Genomic DNA, 6,791 nt, shown 5'->3' with positions numbered 1-6,791 from the left:
AGCGGATGAATGGATAGGATAAATGTGGTATGTATGTCCAGCAGAATGTTATTGATATGAAGTACTGATAGATGCTACAGAGTGGATAAGCCTTGACAACATACAACATTAAGAGCCTCATTTTGTAGATTCCATTTATAATGGAAGGTCCAGAACAGGTAATTGAAAGAAACAAAAAGTTACCAAGTGGTTGACGGGGGCTGTGGTTGGGAACAGCGGGGAAGTGGGACAGGAATGGGGAGGGATTGTTAACGGGCACTGGTTTTCTTTTTTTGAGGTGCTGAAAATGTTAAAAAATTAAGGGTGCCTGGATGGCTAAGTGGGTAGAGCATGGGACTCTTGATCTGGAGTTATGAGTTAAAGATATATTTGCAGCCAAATACAGTTAATACATTAATTCTAAAAGAAACAGTGAATCTTGGGGCACCTGGTGGCTTGGTTGGTTAAGCATCTGCCTCCAGAGTGGGTCATGATCCCAGAGTCCTGGGATCAAGTCCCACCTCGGGCTCCCTATCTCAACAGGGAGTCTGCTCTCTCTACCCTTCCCCACATGCTCATGATCTCTCTTTCTCTCTACTTCCCTTCTCGTAAATAAATTTTTAAAAATCTTTAAAAAATGAAAAAACAATGAGTGAATTTTACAGAATGTGACATATCAATAAAACCATTAAAAAAAGAAGATGGTCTTTGCATACTGCTGGTTTTTTGTTGTTTTAGCCTAAATTAAACCATTTAGCATTTGATAAAGGTTCATTAATGTTCCTTAATGTTATTCTGGAGGACTCTTTGACCCAGTCCTTTTCAAAGACTACTAAAACCCTTCCGGAATTCAATGGAGGTAGAGTTGCCAGATTTAGCAGTAAATATACAGAATACTCACAATTGATTTTAGTATAAACAAATAACTTGTTAGTAAAAGTATGTCCCATACAATATTTAAGACACACTTTTACTATAAAAAAAAGTATATGTTGTTTAATCTGAAAATCAAATTTAACTGGGTGCCTTCTATTTTATCTTTTAACTCCAAATTGAGGATGGGTAATAGGGGCATACCTTGTTTTGCTGTACTTCACTTTATTGTGCTTTTTACAAATGGAAGGTTTGTGGCAACCCTGCCTTGAGCAAGTCTATTGATGCCATTTCCCAACAGCATTTTCTCACTTTGTGTCTCTGTGTCACATTTTAGTAATTCTCACTATATATATATATATATATATATGTATATATATATATACATATATATTTATATATTTTATTTTATATATATATATTTAAGATTTATTTATTTGAGAGAGAGAAAGGGAGAAGGGAGGAGGGGCAGGGAGAGAAGGGGAGGGAGAGAAGCAGACCCCCTCCACTGAGCACGGAGTCTGTGATGGGGCTTGCTCTCATGACCCTGAGATCATGACTTGAGCTGAAATCAAGAGTCAGTCCATTAACCAACTGAGCCACGCAGGTGCCCCAATTCTCACCATATTTCAAACTTTTTCATCATTATGATGTTTGGTACAGTGATCTGTGATTAGTAATTATGACTTGTTGAAAGCTCAGATGATTGTTAGCATTTTTTAGGCATAAAGATTTTCTCATTAAGGATGTACACTTTTTTTTAAGAAATAATGCTATTGCACACTTAATAGACTGTAATATGGTGTAAACATAACTTTTACATGCACTTGGAAACCAAAAAATTCATTTGACTTGTTTTATTGTAGTGGTCTGAGAACGGAACCCACAGTATCTCCGAGGTATGCCTGTAACAGGAAAGTTGAATCATCTCCGACTGATCTGTATAATGCTTTAGAGGAACTAAAGCAGGTCACTTCCTCCAAGTAAAAGCCACGTAGCCAGGTCTTGTGGCTGGTAATGGGTCTGGCATGCTGGGGTTTCAGCAGTTGGTCCCACCCAGGGGCACACCTGTAACCCCAAAACTGCATTCAGGGACACCTACCCACATCCTTTCTGATGATCAGAGGAGCAAAAGTGTGTGCTCATGGGAGCTCTCTTCCTCTGCCTCCCCTAACACCCTTTTTGTTCTACATCTCCAGGGGCTGCTTTCCTCCCCCTTCTAGCTTCTTTCTACTGTGTCCAGCCTGGCGTCAGTTCTGCTTCCCTAGCTATGCCCTGGTCAGTAAGTCCTCTTCTCTGAGGTGGGACTGCTTTTCCCCTGGGTTAATCCTCTACCACTCTCCCTTCCTGCATCCCAGCTGACAAAAGCACATCTCTATAATGGCACTTATCCACTCCACCCTTCCAGAGAGGCTGGTGTGAGTGGTTTGCAGACTCAGTCACCAGCCCCCCAGGAAGGAGAACTAAGACCTTTTGAACCAAGTAGTAGAAATCTAAAAACATGCAGGAAGGAATGTACACCAGTTTCAGGAGAGAGGTTTTCTTAAGGGAGTGAGGGAGGGGCTTGGGATGAAGAGTGGTTAGGTGTATATTTAATTTTTATTTATTTATTTTTTTACATTTTTAAAAATTTATATTTAATTTTTAAAGAGATGAAGCAAATATGTTAACTTTGGAAATGGAGTTGTATTATTGTCTTTGTATTTCTGTACATCTGAAATATTATATAACTAAGACAGAATTCATTTTTTAATTAAAAAAATCATTTATTTGAGAGAGAGAGTGCAGAAGAAGAGAGAGAGAGGATGAGCAGGGAGAGGGGCAGAGGGAGAGGCAGACTCCCCACTGGATCCCAGGATGCCAGGATCCTGACCTGAGCCAAAACAGACTGAGCCACCCAGGTACCCCTTAAAATAGAAATTTAAATTTAAGAATTATAAATATATTCCCTTTAAGAAGTGTGGAACTACTTTTAAGTCTTTTAGATTTCATTTGTAAAAATAAACCTTAATCTCATCATAAAATAAGACTTTGTTAAGGACAGAGGATCTTATGAAGACGTATTGTGTAGTCATATGTTAAACATTTGCTGAGAAGTACCCAGAATTGGTAAAGAGGTGAGGAAGAACAAGAGAGAGCATTAGTTTCTATAAGTATAAATCCTTGAGGACTTTATAATCCAAGAAGAAGAAATTCACACATACAGGAGACTATGGACAATCACCAAACAAGGCATCTGGTGAAAATTATACAGACCAAGATTGTTGTGAGTGGGTTAGATTGTTCAGAGTGGGTAGGGAGTGCCAAGCATCACACTGATCCCTGGAAAGGTAAAGTGAACACAGCAAACATACTTTTTTTATTTTTAAGGAGTAGGCGGAAGTTTAGAAGAAGAATATTTTCTCAGGGTGCTGAGCCTGCTTTATATTCATCATCTTCAATCTTTTCCTCCTTCTCAAAAGGAAACTCCCAGGCATGCAATTCCTTCTAAAAATGCATATAATTTTCTCCTCCCTCCAGTCCTTTCTCCTCCCTCCCCAACACACACAAACACGTTTCATATACTCCCAGACACCTCACGTAGAGACACTGTTGGCCTACAATGCATCAAGCCTCTGCTGCTGCCGTGGAGTTTCTTGTAGTGAATTCCTAAGCAGCATGGCACACACCCACTCCCACTAGGTCTGCATGCCTTCCATGCCCTCATGTCTCTCTCCCGTTCCCCTTACCACTAGGGCTGAAAGAGCACAGGTGTCTAAACAGAGCCAAGATGATCATGTTACTCCCCAGGCCACATGGGTCTGCTTGGCACATATCCCCTGGGGAACATCAGAGAGAAAGGAAGCTCATTAAAATAACTTGTTAGGCTCCAGCTGGCTTCCCACTAAGTTTGACACACGAATCTAAGAATTTAAAAATTACCCAGCCCTTTCCAAACTTTCCTTGGAAATGAAAATCGTTTCACTCAGTCCTGGCCCAGAGATTTTGGTTAGACCCATCTCCCATCTCGAACTAGCAATAATTAAAAACAAAGCCTACCAAGAAAGAAAACAAACGTGACCATGAAATCTACCATGGTAACTTTTGACCTACCCTAACACACACCATACGTTTGGGGAAGAATGTACCCCGGGGTCAGCCCAGAAGTGACCTATCATGACTTCTCTGACTCTGCCTTGAGTTTTCCAAGAGCAGATCATCTGTGGCCAAGTGAGTGATAAAGATTTTAAAACGCAGTGCGGTTGTACAGTGAATTTGTGGGTAGCTCAAATTATGACACACAGGCTGAGAGAGGATGGGAGGATAGTTACTCGAAGGGAAAAACAAACCCCTGATTGAAGAGAGGTAGGGGGTGGCATGCGATTAAGTGAAGAAGGCAAGGGAACACAAAATTAACCTTGTTACAGAAACCACAAACAAGGGGAACAGTACGATATTCTACATTCTGGAATGCCATGGCTACGTTGATATGTAAATCAGGCGCCGGAACAACAGAGTATTATTACGGCTGATATGGTAATCCGCAGAGGTACAGAGAGAAAGTGGGCGGGTCATGTGAAATTCATGAAATGCTTGAGGTGAACTCACTGCTCAAGTATTAGTCCTGTTTTGTGTGCGGGGTTTTTTTTTCTCCAACTTATTTTATAGATAAGTATTCCTCTGTACTGTTTGTTTCTGAAAAGTTTAGCTTCTTTTCATGAGGCTATCAGATATTCCATTGCAGAAGTCTCTGTTCTTCGGGCGTTTTGCAGAATGCCTCCCCTCCTTTGGCCTACACGGACAAATATGCCTGTATTTGCATACAGCACAGTACCTCTTGACTCTCTGCATTGGCCACAGACCTTAGGGGCAAGAGCCTAAAGGAACATTTTAAGAGTGAGCACATAACGTAATGCAGCCTCCAGCTTGTCAGCAGGAGCAAAATAAATAAATAAGGCCAGAGAAGGACTGAAACAAGTCTGTCAAAAAGGAAGGGGGGGAAAAAAAGCCCTAATCAGCATAAAAATAAGGAAGAGAAAATGAACCTCAGGGAACCAAAACCTTCCGTGTTCAAACTTTCCCATACTCCTTCCCCTTCAGCAACATAGAGTACGTCTCTCCAACTCAACAACAGCTTTTTTAAAATGTTGTCCTAACCTCCATTTCTACTTAAATGCTGTGGCTATTCCTAAGCCAAGTGTATACCTCATCCAGCAGGAAAGAACCAAGTGTACCCTTATTTGAGGAAATAATAGGATAAGTATTAGGCCCATAAGCAACAGTTTAAAACTGAACCACTCTTCGTGAGAGGTGGCTTGCAAACCATCTCTCTTAGTTATTTACACTTTAGTATGAATGTGTTTCTTTCTTTTCTCTCTCCCATGCTACTTAAAGGTTAGTTTAACGTGGGGTTGAGCAGTGGGAAAAAAAACCCCACAACCTAAAATCTACTTTTGGGACCCTATCAGACCTACTGATGACCCTAAAGATATTTTCAAAAAAGCACAAACAGTATTGTGAGTGTGTAAGCATTAGCAATATTTTGGGCGTCTACTTAAGTGCTATCTGTTGGTAATGTAAATACCATTGACTCTTTCTTTCTATTATCTTTTAATATTATAGATATAGATTTTTGTTTAGTATCACATATCTTCATTTATCTTTTGATTCATTTACAGATTTAGGTTAAGTTTTGTAAAGCATATTTTCCATCCCTTTGACTTGAAAGGCTTCTCTCATTTATATAAGAAGACTTCAATTCCAGGATATAGCTTTAAACCTTTTTGTTTATACATAGAATTGTTTTAAAAGACATTTAAGTCTGAAGGTGGTTAACGTCAGTCTTCTTGGGGGGTCAGTATACAATGTTACCTGATTGGTACGGTACCCGATAGTTCGTGTGATAATGTATAATACCAGTCTTAGTAATAGCCCTTGACAGTTTCCAAAAATGTCTGTGTGAATATTGTCTCATAGGAGTGAAAGTATTGCCACATGGAATCCAACCAGTCATGCCAACAGTATCTCTGTCATCCACAGCAGCCCTTTGGTGGAATGGCATGGTTGTTCTAGCTAAGGTTATCCTTAAAAGTTAGATAGCATCCTCTCTCTGTCGAATAAATAAATAAAATATTAAAAAAAAAAAGTTAGATTGCATTATTCTGCTGAGTAGCCATTTCTGTCCCTGTCATTCATAAATGCGTCAAAATCATTTAAAGATTCTTTTCTGTGATATGTGAAATAGTCCTTTTAAAATATGTATTCTGGGGTGTCTGGGTGGCTCAGAGGGTTAAGCCTCTGCCTTCAGCTCAGGTCACAGTCCTGGGGTCCTGGGGGCAAGTCCCACATCGGGCTCTGTGCTCAACGGGAGCCTGCTTCTTTCTCTCCCTCTGCCTGCCATTTCCTCTGTTTGTGTTCTGTCTCTCTGTCAAATAAATAAATAAAATCTTTGAAAAAAAGTATAATAAAATACGTATTCTAGGGACACCTGGGTAGCTCAGTTGATTAAGCGTCTGCCTTTGGCTCAGGTCATGATCCCCGGAGTCTGCTTCTTGCTCTACCCCTCCTCCCACTCAGTTCTCGCAATCTCTCTCTCTCTCAAATAAAATAAATAAAAATCTTTAAAAAAGTAAAATAAAACATATATTCAAGGGGCATTGGGCTGGCTCAGTTAGAAGAGTGTATGAATCTTGATCTCAGGGTCATGAGTTTGAGCCTCACATTGGACGTAGAGATGACTTAAACAAAAAAACTAATTAATTAATAAACGAACTTTAAAAGAGGTATTCTAAGTTTATCTCAGCCAAGTTTCACAGGATACCTTTGATCCTCATATTGTAAACAAGTCTGTATTGACTCTACCCTCTCTGTAGATTCACACCATGCTTATTTTTCAGTCTTTACCTATCCAAGAGGAAAGTCTTTCCCCATGCCTGACTTCTTTTTTTTTTTCAGCATAA

Source organism: Meles meles, chromosome 7 (genome assembly GCF_922984935.1).
Source record: "Meles meles chromosome 7, mMelMel3.1 paternal haplotype, whole genome shotgun sequence".
NCBI lineage: Eukaryota > Metazoa > Chordata > Mammalia > Carnivora > Mustelidae > Meles > Meles meles.
The sequence above is the reverse complement of the archived record's forward strand: the minus strand, read 5'-3'. Positions refer to the sequence as shown.